The sequence below is a fragment of the Pleurodeles waltl genome, chromosome 7, assembly GCF_031143425.1.
Source record: "Pleurodeles waltl isolate 20211129_DDA chromosome 7, aPleWal1.hap1.20221129, whole genome shotgun sequence".
Lineage (NCBI taxonomy): Eukaryota > Metazoa > Chordata > Amphibia > Caudata > Salamandridae > Pleurodeles > Pleurodeles waltl.
The window spans coordinates 6428120-6443785 of NC_090446.1; positions in this window are offsets into that span (position 1 = coordinate 6428120).

The window sequence follows — 15666 nt, forward strand, 5'->3', positions numbered from 1 at the left end:
ATTTCCGTTGAATGCTGGCGCCATGGGAGTATTCATGAGGTGAGGAATCCACAGGTAGCTAATGTATCCACCAGAAAAGTCGTTACCGAAGGTAAGTAACTCGTTCGTTTCCTCTATGGTGAGCGTGGACCAGTGGTGGATGGTCTGTGGGGGGTTCTGGGGCGTTGGGTCGGTCGCAGGTTCCGGTGCCAGGATTTTTCAGGAGGAAGCTGTCGTAGATGTCCTGGATCTTGTGGTGAAAAATGGATGCAAGTTTTTCGCAGAGGTCCTGTGACGGGGATGCTGGTGGCTTCGGAGGAGGAATCTGTGCGGAGGAGTTGATACGCTCCCGGAGAGCGTCCTTCCTTGCGTTCTTGATTTTTCATCAGTGGGTGGCGGTTGCAGCTCTGAATAAGGTGAGGTCTTCACTGGATTGGCTGTTCCTCCATTTTTTCTCTAAATGTCTGCGGGTACGCTTTGATTCTTGGAGTTCGATGGTGAACCAGTTGGCTTTCTTAGGTACGCGTTTGGCCGATGTCAGCTGAAGAAGGGCTACAGTGTCCATAGACCGTCAGTAAATCTAGGATGGAGACTTTCATTTTGTAATTGATGCATTGAAAGATATAACCAGATGTACTCTCTCCCTCCTAAGTTTTTCCAAACACTTTATGAGAGGACATGGAGTTTTTAGACCTAGATGACACATGGTGCGGTAGTGTGGCTGAACGGATTTACTCATACTATTCTTCTGTACAGTAGATTTCTGAGAACCGTTACCTCCCACGTACACTGTCATATCACTCTCCAGGGCTCCTTTGCCTACTGCTCCCTCATGGTATTGGGCAGTGTCCACTGAAGTTCCCATCCCAAGAACTCCTACATGCTGTCTTTAAGGCAGAGGTGGCAAACTCAATCTGCGACTACTTTAAACTAAATGTAAGTTCAGTGGACACACACCATGTTATGGGAAGCCTTCAAATCAGTGACCCTTCCAATGGTGCACCTGAAATGGTAGAGACATAGCTGCCACGTTTTCATTTTGGTTATTTGTGACATTTCCATGTTTGTTGTGTGGTTATGTTTGACATTTCAGTGCTGTACATGTGAAAAATTGAGTGGCACTATTAATAAACCTGACAGCCTTAGTTAGGGTAGTCATGCCCCAACTTTTCACCTGCCTGCCTCCCTCCATTTTCTGGCCCTGTGTTTGCCAGTTTTAGTCCTCTGCTCACGTTACCACTGCTGTCCAGTGCTAAAGTGCATATTCTTCCCCCCTATTGGTAACATTGGTTCCTACCCACTTCGCATATTTAATCAACCTGTAAGTCCTAGTAAAGTGCACTCCATGTGCCCAGGGCCTGTAAATTAAATGCTACTAGTGGGCCTGCAGCAGTGATTGTGCCATCCACATAAGTAGCCCCTTAACCATGTCTCAGGCCAGTCATTGCAAAAGCCTGTGTGTGCAGTTTCACTGCCACTTCGACTTGGCATTTAAATCTATTTGCCAAGCCTTAAACTCGCCCATGTATTATTTTTTTTTACATATAAGTCACCCCTAAGGTAAGCCCTCGGTAGCCCCTAGGGCAGGGTGCTATGTAGATAAAATACAGGATGTGTACTTATGTGTTTTACATGTCCTGGTAGTGAAAAACTCATAAATTCGTTTTCCACTGCTGTGAGGCCTGCTCCTCTCATAGACTAGCATTAGAACTGCCCTCATATATTTCTGAGTGGTAGATTCTGATCTGGAAGAAGTGACCCTGTCATATTTTGTATTGCCAGAATGGTAATAGAAAATCCTGTTTACTGTTGAAGTTAGATTTAATATTAATATTTTAGAAATGCCACTTTTGGAAAGTGGGCATTTCTCTGCACTTACTGCCATATGTGCCTTACAGCCTATCTCCAATCCACATCTGGTCTGTGCTGGTTGACAGCTCCCTCTGTGGATTCCACCCAGACAGCCATAAACACAGGACACTCAGGCACATCTGCATTCATCTACATACTAAACAGGTCTCCCTGGGCAGAAAGGGTGGAGGGGCTCTCTCTTACATTTCAAATGCATGTGACTTGCCTTCACACAAAGGACTGATAACCCTCCACAGGGATCCTGGCAGGTAGGACTGGGCTGAAAGGGGAACGTGTGCACTTCAGATCCCCTCTTTGTAGTTTCCCCCACTTCAAAGGCATTTTTGGTTATATAAACTGGGTCTCTGACATCACCAAATCAGACACTTCGGGAGCTATACCTGAACTTCGTCAGAGGAACTGCCTGGCTGCCCAAAGGACTCATCCAGGCTGCTTTGCTGGGAAGGACTGCTGCCCTGCTGTTGCCCTGCTGTCTGCTGGCCTCTGTGCTGGAAGGACTCTGCCTTCCCCAAAAGTCCTCTCGAAGGGCTTGGATTGAGCTTGCCTCCTGTCACAGGGACAACAAAAACTTCACCTACTAGCTTTTAGCTAGTTTTCCGACCTCAGCGATGCCAGGAACAACTTAATTGATGCCAGCACTGACACCGCAGCCTGCTCCCGCTCCATGGATATCGCTGCACGCAACTAAAGTAGCCTGCAATGCAAGTCCAACTTTGCGTGACACAGGTGACGTCACACAGGATCATTGCGACACTGCAAAGTTGATACATCACGTCTTGACCGACTGGATTCATCGACCCCACTGAGTCACAAGGAACCGATGCAACGCAACCGACGCTGCACCAGTTCCCTATGCAACCAGATGGAACCAACGCCTCACCTCCATCTGCCTCGCAGTGTGAAACCGACATCTCATCTCCCCGGACGCCGAAGGGTCTGGCGCCGCATCTGCCCTAGTGACACCTCATCTTCTGAATTTCATGCAACATCTTTGTTTCTTCGTTTTCAAAAGGTACTGTACCTGGGCGTCCGTGTGACTCCATGACCAGCGCCAGTGGCGTCAGATTATTGGGAGCGACTCCATCAATGACTCCATGATAGCCCCAGTTGGAGCTATTGTGTCTCTAAGCGCTTTTTTGGATTTAATCTTAAAAAATTCATAACTTTGCTTGTGTACATTGGATTGTCATAGTTTCTACCTTATTTTATCCAAATAAATTTGAATCTATTTTTCTAAACCTGTGTGGAGTATTATTGTTGTATTTTCACTGTGTTCCTGCATGAGTTATTGCACGTATACTTTACACTTTGCCTTCTAAGTTAAGACTGCTTGCTCTGTGCCAAGCAACTAGAGGGTGAGCACAGAATAATTTGGGTTGTGTTGTGACTTACCCTGACTAGAATTGCTGTCCTTACTTAGACAAGGGTGTTTCTGCCAACTAGAGAGACAATTTCTAACACTCGTGATCAGCTGTGGGGATAGGACTTGTCTTTGTGAAGTGCCATACAATACTTTTGTGTACACTACCTACCCACAGTTAAAGGTCAATTAGATTTATATTCTTTTTGCTTCAGTTTCCCTGCTTTACTTTTTCTAATGAACCGGTCAGACATGAAATCCTTGGCGTGGCCTCCCCTAACTTTTTGCCTCTGTTTCCCAGGTTGTTGATGTGTGCTGGACTCTGTTTTTGCTGGTTTTGTTACTCTGGGCCCTTTACCACTGCTATCCAGTGCTAAAGTGCAAGTGCTCCTATGTAAAATGTATGTGTAATTGGCTTTCCATGATTGGCTTATTTGATTTACTGGCAAGTCCCAAGTACAGTGCACTAGAGGTACCCAGGGCCTGTAAATCAAATGCTACTAGTGGGCCTGCAGCACTGATTGTGCCACCCACATGAGTAGCCCTGTGAACATGTCTCAGACCTGCCACTGCAGTGTCTGTGTGTGCAGTCTTGCACTGCCAATTCAACTTGGCAAGTGTACCCACTTCCCAGACCTAAACATTCCCTTTTTCCCCCTTTTTATACATGTGGGGCAACCCTAAGGTAGGCTCTAGGCAGCCCCATTGGCAGGGTACAGTGGATGTTAAAGGTGGGACATGTACTTATGTGTTCCACATGTCCTAACAGTGAAATAATGCCAAATTCGTTTTTCACTGTTGCAAGGCCTGTTTCCCTCATACGTTAACATTGGGGCTGCCTTTAATTGTTATTAAAGCTCAGATTCCTTTTGGGAGCAGATAGAGATATGGAGTTTAGGGTCTCTGAGCTCACAGTTTAAAAATACATCTTTTACTAAATTTGGTTTTGAGATTGTGTGTTTGAAAATGCCCCTTTTAGAAAGTAGGCATTTTCTTGCTTAAACCATTCTGTGTCTCCGGACAGTTTGTGGATTCCCTGTCTGGGTCAGTTTAACAGTTGGGCTGTTTGCACCTCTCTCTAGACAGTGACACAAAGGGGTATGGGGTGTAGTCTGCATATCCTGATGAGCCATGTGGGCTGGAGGGAATGGGAGGAGTGGTCACTCACATCGGAATGGGCTGTGTCTGTCCTCACAATGCTGTCTCCAACCTGGTGTGTGGCTGGGGCCTGGCCTGGACAAGAAAGGATCTTACAGACACTTGAGACTTTACTTTGAAGTTTGCCAACTTCAAAGGCAAAAAGGGGCATAAGTACTGGACCAAAAAAACAGACTTTAGATTACCTCAAGGATTCAAGAGGAACCTCTGCCTGTAGAAGAGCTGAGGAGAAGTACTACCCTGGCCTGTGACTGTGCTATGTTTGGATATCCTGCAGGTGTTGCTTCTGCCTGTGCAATGGGACAGAGACTGGACTTTGTTGCATGCCTGCTTGAGAAGTGACTCCAAGGGCTTGGAGTAGAGCTTGCCTCCTGTTTTGAAGCCTCAGGGACCTCAAAGGCTTCACCAACCAGACCTGAGTCTACTTCCTGAGGACCCTAGCTTCCCAGAGCGTGCTGTTCCAGTTCCTGGACACCTGAAGTAAATTCCTGGAGAAAAACCACTCTACCGACAGCGGACGACACTGTGTGACTTCGCAAAGGACGCCTCTTCGACGGAACCACGACACTGCTTGCCCTGAGGCTGTGGACCTCGCCCAGTGTGACGAATCCGACGACCCTGTGAGCTGGCGCTGCTACCCTAGAACCACGTCGCCGCCTCCCCTGAGGCCGTGGCCCTTGTAGAAGTCTAACGACCCTGTAGGTCTTGCGTCACTGCAGCCCCTGATCCTGCCTGAATTTGCTGACACTGGAGTGTCGTAAGTCCAACGTCCGTGACGATCCAATGCCATTGCAGCGCCTGCAGCCCTGTGATACCATTGCAACCGCGTGAGGTCACCTTACAGCATCATGACTCCACTGGACTTCACATCTGCCGGAACCAAGGGGCCGAGTTCGCATCTGACGCTGCTTCACCTCCACCACCCTGTAGTGGGGACCCGACGATGCTGAGCGATGCCGCTGTCCTTCTGCCCCGTGGCACCTGAACCATCGCCACATGGGACCCAGTGAAGCTGCTCTCCCCAACTCTGTTCATCGGCTTGTTTGATACTTGCTTACTAAGGTACTGTACCTGGGGGGTCCAATTACTCCGTAAACGGCGCCATTGGCATTGCATTGTAGGAAGTGACTCCGTCTTGACGCCGCATAATACCAACTTGCAGTATTTGTGCCTCAAGGCACTGTTTTCTTGCTTTTAAGTGCTAGATTCATTTTTTCAACTGTATATTGTGGATTATTATTGTGTTTGGTCTTGTTTATTTAGATAAAATATTTTCTATTTTTCTAAACCTGTGTTGTGTTATTTTGTAGTGGCTCACTGCATTACTGTGTGTGTTTGTACAAATACTTAACACATTGTCTCTGAGTTAAGCCTGCCTGCTCGTGCCAAGCTACTAAGGGGGTGAGACGGGCGTTAACTGAGTGTGATTCTCCTTTACCCTGACTAGATTGAGGGTCCTTGCTTGGACAGGGTGTAGGTAACCTGACTGCCAACCAAAGACCCCATTTCTAACATTGATGGTCAGCAGTGAAGATTTGGACTTGTATTTGTACTTGACATGCAGTGATTAAGTCTACACTACTATTTGCAGTGCAGACCATTGCATGGCTACGTAGAGTTTTTTTCTTTTTGCTCTAGTTAGGACCTTCTCCCTACTTCCATATTTTTGGTGATCCTTGATTGACTTTCTCAACTTCATTGGGAACTCGTTTTTCTGCTTTTGCAACTTTGCACTTTTGTTGATTCTTCATCGTCTCAATCTGGAGATGCATCACCTGGAGCTGCTTTTGACTTAGGGAAACTGGAGAGCTATACAGTGGCTCAGTTGAAGCAGTTCTGCAAAACTCTTGCCTGTCCCATTCAGGGCTCCGCCTGGAAGGAGGAACTGCAAAAGGCAATGAGGGCATGGGTGACATCCAAGAAAGCTGAGGGACACACAGAGGAGGAGGAGGATGAGGAGGAGCAATCCATAGACAATAATATAATGGATGGGCCTTTTATGTCCAGGGAGAGAGTCTCCATGGCAGGTAGCAGTGTGGCATCCAAGGGTCTGACTGTCAGAGTCACCAGATCCTCCGGGTCTGTGCACGTTCCCAACACGTCCACCACTGAACAGCTCCAAGACTCTGATAGATAAATTACAGAGACTGAGAGAGTTCAAGAGGGGATTAGGAAGGGAACAGCTGGGAAGGAGACCTGTAGTAAGAAAAAGGTTAGAACACACAATATGAAAATTATATCTCCTGAAATCAATACTAGACTATGATTCTAAGCCTAGACACTCTTGGGCGGGCTCTCTTTTATAGAGTCTTGGCCCAGCCCAGAACCACGCCCAGGCATGTTACAGGGAAAATCTCTGGAAGGCCCTGGAAAGGGGCCACACCCTAACACACTCTTCAAACCTGCAGCAATACATTGCAAAGGAACAGTATTTGTAAGCATATAAAAAATAAGTTTTCGGGATTAAACTCTGCAATGCAAAAGGTTAAACCACAACATATCAGCACAATGCATAAATTACGTTGTTTTGAGAGTGCTGGGTTTTTGCCTTTTTGTCTCCAATAGAGCGCGTACTGCTCTGGTGTTGACACTGACTCCTGAAGAGTTACAGGACAGGCAGGCAGAGAGGGCTCACCAGTTGAAGTTGGAAAAGTTTAGGATGGAAGAAGGGAGGCTGGCCATAGAAGAGAATATGTTACTGCTGGTCATGAGCTCAGCTTGAGGGAGCTGGATCATAGGAGCCAGTCCAGTAGGGATGGTGGCAGCAATATCACAGTGCAGCCTGAGAGGGGGTGACATTCCTAAAGACCTTGTAAAGGATTACAAAAGGGAGGATGACATATTATGGTGGTTCAAGGGTATGAGTCTGCTCTCCATATGAATCTGGTCCCTGAAGCGCATTGGGGTGCAGGTCTCTGGAAGCACTTTGAGTTAGAGGGAAGGGATACTCTGACATCCTTAGGGGATCCTCAGGGGCTCACCTACTCCATCATGAAAGACGCCCTACTCACAAGGTATGGTCTCACCCCTGATCAGTATAAGGACAAGTTTAGGTCCCATAAGAAGAAGGAATCCCGAACATTGTTGGAATGTGTTGATTCTTTTTGTAGGTCACAGGATGGTTGGGTGAAGGGCAGTAAGGTGACAACATATGAGAGGCTTTACAATATAATTCCTTGGGAGCACCTATACAGTTTATGGTTTCCAGAGCTGCGCCAGCACCTGATTGACAGCAAGCTGACTGACCCCAGGAAGCATGCGTAGGAGGCGGACCGTTGGGAGAGCACAAGGGTCCAGAAGAGGTATGGGGGAGACCACGCCAAGTGTGGACAGGGTCCTTCTCAGAAGAAGGGGTGGGTAAGGGTAAACAGAGGGAGTTCTCTAAAGGGCCCCAACCTAGTTCCCAGGGTAAGGATTCCCAGCCCCCCAGTGAAAAGAAACATTTGTTCTCCAAAGGGAAACCTGCAGAGGTGGGGCCCCGCAAGTGCTTTGCATGTGACCAGGTGGGTCATGTGAGGGGGGACCCCAAATGCCCCAAGAGTACACCGGCACCCACTAGTGCTCAGTCCCAGGATTTGGCTAGTGTAGCGCTTGGGGAGGAGTTTGTTTCAGGTGGGTGGGAGCCAGCTGAGATGACCCTTGTCTCGCTAGTGGACAGTGAGATGGTCCAGAGAACCCTCATGCCTGAGAACACTAAGAAATACCAGCAGTGGCTGACCATTAATAGATTTAGGGTGGAGGCTCTGAGAGACACAGGAGCCAGTGTGACTACAGTGAGGAGTCACCTGGTGTCTCAAGGGCAGATGGATCCCTGTGTACTTCACCAAGTAGTTGCAGTGGACAACTCAGAGCACCTGTGCAGAGTGGTGCAGATTCCTTTTGAATGGGAGGCCGAGGTCTCAGGTTCTTTGAAGGTAGCAGTGAGTCCAACCATGCCTGTGGATTGTTTGCTTGGCAGTGACCTGGAGGATTCCCCTTGGAAGGAGGTGGAACACAGGTCACACTTGGAGATGTTGGGTCGGCCTGGGTGGATATGGGTATCCACCAGGTCAATGACAGCCCGTCATGGTGGCCAGGAGCCCTTGGAGCCTGAAACAGTGGCCCAGGGGACCGCCAAAAAGAGAAAGGGCAAGAGGTGCGGGAAACCAGCCCCAGAAATTCCCAAGGTCCGGGACGAGGTGGAGCCTGAGGGTGACACCCCGGAGCCTACTGGGGAATAGGCGGCTGAGCTGGGGGAGTTCCCTGAGCTGTCACAGTGGCAGCATGAAGGGGGACCCAGCAGGGAGGCATTCTGTGAGGCATGGAGGACATGCCCTACTCTAGTAGGTTTGTGGCAGCAGGCGGCTGGCAAGGAGCCAGGATCTCGCCTGATTTATTGGGAGGACTGCCTTCTGTATAGTGAGTCTAAGGTTGCTGAGCCTGGATCAGCCTGTGTGCTGGTGGTACCCCAGTGCTTCAGAGCCTTCCTACTGGGTCTGGCTCATGATGTGCCTTTAGCTGGACATTTGGTGCAGGTCAAGACCTTTGAATGGCTTGTCACCCACTTTTACTGGCCCCTAATGCGCAAGCACTCAGATGCTTATTGCACGTCTTGCCAGACTTGTCAGGCAAGTGGCAAGAGTTGGCGGAAGTGTAAAGCTCCCCTCCAACCTTTTCCAGTGGTTAGTACCCCCTTTGAAAGGCTCGGTATTGACATTGTGGGGCCTCTGGATCCCAAGACAGCCATGGGCAACAGGTTCATCCTGGTCTTGATGGACCATGCCACCCGGTACCCAGAAGCCATTCCTCTGAGATCAATCACTTCCCCTGTGGTGGGTCGTGCGTTGATGGGGCGTTTTACCTGCATGGGGTTCCCCAAGAAAGTGGTATCTGATAGGGATACCAACTTCATATCTACGTATATAAAGTCTCTGTGGAAGAAGTGTGGGGTTACTTATAAATTCACCACCCCTTACCATCCCCAAAGCAATGGTTTGGTTCAGAGATTCAACCGCACCTTGAAAGGCATGATCATGGGCTTGTCAGAACCCTTGAGGCAGAAGTGGGACGTCCTCTTGCCATGCCTTCTGGTCGCCTACAGGAAGGTGCCTCAAAAAGGGCTTGGATTTAGTCATATTGAGTTCCTGTATGGCCACCCTGTTAGGGGACCTTTGAGTCTGGTGAAGGAGGGCTTAGAGAAAGTCACCAGTAAACCTCCCCAGGATGTATTTAACTACATGCTGGCCTTCAGAAACCAGACTACCCACTTCAGAGCTCTCTGTTACGACTCGGTCGTCCCATATCCAGGGGGCGCTGTAAGGGGACTATTAGAAGCCTGGGAATCACCTTGAACACCTATCTAGAGTCCCTTGCTGACTCCTGTTTGTTTCTCTTTTCTCCATGGTACACTTGTGTAGGACTACATTTGTTTCTTGGGACTGCAAATCCCATAATGCACAGCTTGGTAGTCAGGAAAACCCGGATTCTGTTTCCCATTGTTTTCAATGGGAGAAGTCCAGTTGCTCCTTTTCACTGGATCCTCTCCTCCAGGACTTGCAAGTGTCCGAAACCACACACACCTGAAACCTCTCCTGTGCAGCACAGTTTGGTACTGCTTATAAGCAGCCATTTCCTCATGATCCTTGTTGTGCATTGGACTTCAATTCCTTTGTGTTACAGACCCCTTGTCGGATGGTGTTCCAGTTTTGTTCCTGTTCTGTTCCAGCCTGATCCTGTTTCCTGTTTCTCTGCCCTGCTCCTGATTGTTCCAGCCAGAGTCTGCTCCCTACTTTTTAGCCTTGTACCTGTTTGTTTCTTCCAAAGCCTGCTCCCTGTTTCTCTGCCCTGCTCCTGCCTTGTTTCAGCCTGAACCTTCTCTCTGTTTCCCAGTCCTGTTTACTGCTCATTTCCTACTCCCTGTATTCCAGTCCTGTCCTTGCCTGTTCCAGCCAGAGCCTGTTCTCAGTTTCCCAGTCCTGTCTGTCCCAGCCAGAAGATTGCGCCCTGTTTTCAAGTCCTAGACCCGCCTTTGCTTCAGCCTGAGCCTGTTCCTAGTTCTTGCCTCTGCCTCTTTGTTTGTTCCCTTCTGTTTCTTCTTGGTTCTTTGTGTCTGGTAAGTGTTCTATCAGTCTTCACCAGTGTATACGTGTCCTCCTGTGTACTGGGGTTGGCTCCTGGTTTCCAGGAGGCAATTCCAGCCCCCATCCTTGTCCAGTGTTATACGTTGTATTTCGTGCCTAACAGTGACAGTGTGCTATTGCTGTTTTCTCAGGAATCGCCACTGTGTTTCCAGCTGGACCCACAAGAGCGTGTCCTGTGTATGTAAGTGCTATCCTTGTTTGTGCTCTAGGGTCCAGAGACAGAATCACTTCTGCTGCCTCCTTTCTATGGGGCTGGCAGGGTGACTATCTGTAAGAGCAAACTGCACAGAGGCATTGAGATTCCCTGTCACAGTGGGAGGTTCTGCGCCTTACTCTGTGTACAACCCCAGCGTGTTTGTCCCTTAGTAATCTGTTTCCTGTTTGTTCACACAAGGGTTGCTCTGCTTTTACTTTCCTGTGCCTGTTCATAGCTGTCCTTTCCGTGTATGCCTTTAGCTGCTCTTCTTCCCCAGTATACTACCTCTTTAGGATATTTGGTGACCTCAAGGGGTGTCCCAACCAGAGTCCTGATCAGACCCGCCCGAAACCGTGACACTCTCACACAAGAGAACCTGGAAGCAAGCCAGGCAGACATGAAACAGTGGTATGACCAGAATGCCACTCTGGTCGAGTTTCAGCCTGGGCAAAAAGTGTGGGTAATGGTGCCAGTGGAGCCTAGGGCACTCCAAGACAAGTGGGCTGGGCCATTTGAGGTGCTGGAGCGCAAGAGTGAAGTGACCTACCTGGTGGACTTGCAGACTCCCAGGAACCCCTTAAGGGTCATGCATGTGAACTGTCTAAAGCCACACTCTGAGCGGACTGAATTGTCCATGCTCCTAGGGACAGATGACGGGGTGGAGGAAGAGAGTGAGCCTCTTCTTGACCTCCTGTCTGCTGGAGAGAAGGTTGGGTCTGTGGAGGGAGTGAAACTCTCCCCCTCCCTGACCTCAGAGCAGCAGAAGTCTTGGGTCAGTTCACCTCCCTGTTCTCCTTGATCCCAGGAGTCGCACACTTGTGTACAGATGATGTGGACACTGGGGACAGTCTACCCATTAAACAGATGGTATACATAGTGAGTGATAAGGTCAGGGCTAGCATCAAAGATGAGGTGTCTACGATGTTATCCCTAGGGGTAATTGAGTTTTCTAGCAGTCCTTGGGCCAGCCCTGTGGTCTTGGTCCCAAAGGCTGCTGTTCCTGGTGCCACCCCAGAACTCCGGTTCAGTGTGGACTACAGGGGTCTCAATGCAGTCACTAAAACTGACGCGCACCGCATACCCCGAGCTGATGAGTTCATTGAACGGTTGGGAGTTGCCAAATGCCTCAGCACGTTTAATTTGACGTCTGGGAGCCAAGGAGAGGTTAGCATTTTCTACTCCAAAAGGACACTTCCAGTTTAAAGTGATGCCGTTTGGGATGAAAAATGCCCCTGCCACATTCCAGAGGTTGGTCAACCAGGTGCTGTCTGGGCTGGATGACTTCAGCGCAGCATACCTGGATGACATTGCAGTATTCAGTTCCACTTGGGAGGAACACTTGCAGCACCTCTGCAGAGTTTTCAAGGCCCTGCAGAAGGCAGGCCTCACTATTAAGGCAAGCAAGTGCCAAATAGGGCAGGGCTCAGTGGTGTATTTGGGCCAAAAATGGACACCATTCTGGCTTGGGAGCCTCCCAAGACCCAGACTGAGGTGAGGGCCTTTTTAGGCCTCACTATTACAGGAGGTTTGTCAAGGGATATGGCACCATTGTTGGCCCCTTGAGTGAGTTGACTTCCAAGAAGCACCCCAAGAAGGTGATCTGGACAGAGGCTTGCCAGACCAGAAGTCCACTCTGATGGAGTTTCAATCTGGCGACAAAGTATGGGTCATGGAACCAGTAGTGCCCAGAGGGTGTTGTGTCGCCTTTTTAGCTATAGCTCCACGCACGTTATTTTAGCATACCAGGCCTGCTGCTGTGCACTCTAACCTAGATATATTTTATTCGGCTTCATTTTATTATTGTTACAATAGCCACTTTTACAGTCTTGTTTTATTTTCTGTTTATCTAACAGTTTTTGCCTAGGCCAGCACCCTGTTCTCAAACAAGACATTCTTGCTCACTGTGTGCTTCTTCCAAGGCTACAGCAAGATAGGTTGCCAATGAACGTGGTATAAGTTTAGTCTCAAACATTTGTAGAAAACATGCATCTTTACGCAGGAACATTTTCTCAGAACATCAGCTGTTTTATTATAAAAACACTTCCTTGTCCCTTACACGTTAGAGGGAGATTCCAGCCAGAGAACCACAACTGTATGCTGATTGCTGAATGCTTCGCTACAGATGCTAATGCAGACTTCAGGCCTTTGCTCAGGTATGGTGGATGATGTCTTCCCAGGTGAACCTGAAGGGCAGAATTAGAGCTTAATACGCTGTGCTCTATTTTAGCCTAGGTAGGAATTAGTCTATTGACTGTAGTGACAATATGGTAGCGTTATTCTTATGCTTCACTCTCCTTGTCACAATTTTAATACTGTCATGCTGTGTCGTCCTGGTTATTGCAGGTCACCCTTTGCTCTCTAAAATGCAGTCACTTCATTCAAATCATTTATTGAAACGTATACTGCCTCTGTTTGTCATTGTGTATATGAGACTAATGTAACTGAGAGAAACGGAAGAGACTTGAGTGATCACGGCTTCCCTGAGAAACCAATTATGTCATGCCCGCGGCTGCCCAGTCACCCCTGCCCTTGGGTAGAGGTGAGGCACTGTTAGTTAGCCGGTGCAAAACCCGGATTGGAGCGACAGGTGTCACCTGCAGTAGGTTAGACTTAGTCCCCCACACCGCCGGCGATTCTGCTGCTCAAAATCCAGTAGTCTCATTAGAGTAATGAGAGTTTACGCAACACCCGGTGATGCCCTTTGGCTTGAAGAATTCTCCTGCTACCTGGAAGGAGTGGCCCTGTCATATTTAGTATTGCCAGAATGGTGATATAAAATCCTGTTTACTGGTGAAGTTGGATTTAATATTATTATTTTAGAAATGCCACTTTTAGAAAGTGGGCATTTCTCTGCACTTACTGTCATCTGTGCCTACAGCCCTGGCTCCAATCCACATCTGGTCTGTGCTGGCTGACAGCTCCCCTTGTGCATTCCACCCAGACAGCCATAAACAGGACACTCCGTCACATTTGCATTCATCTGCATACTAAATGGGTCTCCCTGTGCAGGAAGGTGGAGGGGCTCTCTCTTACATTTCAAATGCTAGTGACCTGCCCTCACACAAAGGACTGATAACCCCCCACAGGGATCCTAGCAGACAGGACTGAGCAGAAAGGAGAACTTGTGCACTTCAAAACCACTCTGTGAAGTTTCCCCCACTTCAAAGGCAATTTTGGGTATATAAACTGGGTCTTTGACCCCACCAAATCAGACTCTTCTGGACCTACGCTTGAACTCTTGTCAGAGGAACTGTCTGGCTGCCCAAAGGACTCATCCGGACTGCCTTGCTGAGAAGCACTGCTGCCCTACTGTTGCCCTGCTAACCTCTGACTGTGCTGGAAGGAGTCTGCCTTCCCCAAAAGTGCTCTCCAAGGACTTGGATTGAGCTTGCCTCCTGTTTTGAAGTCTTGGGGACAGAAAAGACTTCACCTACTAGCTTTTAGCTAGTTTTCTGACTTCAGTGTTACCAGGAACGACTTCAGTGATGCTAGTACCGAGGCCACAGCCTGCTCCCGCTCCGTGGACATCGCTGCACGCAACAAGCATGGCCTGCAACGCAAGTCTGATGTTGTTGGAACACCGCTGATGTCACGCAGGGTCAGCGCGACACTGCAAAGTCGACACATGTACTGACTAACTGAATCCATCGGCCCGCTGGGTCAGAAGGAACTGACTCATTGCCACCAATGCCACACCAAATCCCTTTGCAACCGGACAGAACCAATGCCTCACAGTGCGGAACCAACACCTCATCTCCTTGCACGCCACAATGGACTGACACCGCACTAGCCCCAGGGTTGCCTCATCTCCCCGACTCTGCGCAACGTCTTTGTTTCTTTCTTTTCAAGAGGTATTGGACATGGGTGTCCATACGACTCTGTGACTGACGCCAGTGGCGTTGGCTTATTAGGAATGACTCTGTCAACTACGCTGTGATAACTCCAGTTGGGGCTATTGTGCTTCTAAGCGCTTTATCGGGATTTAATCTTTAGAAATTCATAACTTTGCTTGTGTACATTGGATTTTCATTGTTTTGACCTTGTTTTATTCAGATAAATATTGTCTATTTTTCTAAAACTGTATGGTGTATTTTTGTGGTGTTTTAACTGTGTTACTGTATGAGTTATTGGAGAGGTACTTTACACATTGCCTTCTAAATTAAGCCTGACTGCTCAATGCCAAGCTACCAGAGGGTGGGCACAGGATAATTTGGATTGTGTGTGACTTACCCTGATTAGGATTGTGGTCTGTACTTTGACAAGGGTGTATTCCTCTGCCAACTAGAAACTCAGTTTCTAATAACTATGATGAGTGGAACAAGTAAGTTATGACTGCAAAAAGAGAGTAATTTCGGAAATTGTGCCCTTTTCTCAAGTGTAATGATCTATAAGGGTTTTAAAGTTGTTTCAACACTTGTGAGATGCAGAGGCAAGTCACAAAATTGACAATGCTGAGATGGAGAATGGATCACTTCAGTGTTTCCAGCTCTAGGCCTCTCTCTGTTGCTTTCCCTTCTCCCTCCATTTGTTTCCTTCTTCACTCCCCTTCACCCCTCTACTTCCCTAACTCGCATGTACCTTTGTTTCTCTCCTTCACCTCTCTACTCCCCAGCTCTCCTGTATCTTTGTGTCTTTCCTTCGCCTCTCTACTTCCCAATCTCTCCTGTACCTTTGTTTCTCTCCTTTACCTCCCTACTTCCCCAGCTCTCCTGTACCTTTGTTTCTCTCCTTCGCCTCTACTTCCCCAGCACTCTTGTACCTTTGTTTCTCTCCTTCGCTGCCCTACTTCCCCAGCTCTCCTGTGTCTGTTCCTCTCCGTCACCTCTCTAATTCCCCAGCTCCCTGTATCTTTGTTTCTCTCCTTCATCTCTCTACTTCCCCAGCTCTCCTGTACCTGTTTCTCTCCTTCCCCCCTCTTATTCCCCAGCTCTCCTGTACCTTTGTTTCTCTCCTTCCCCCCTCTTATTCCCCAGCTCTCCTGT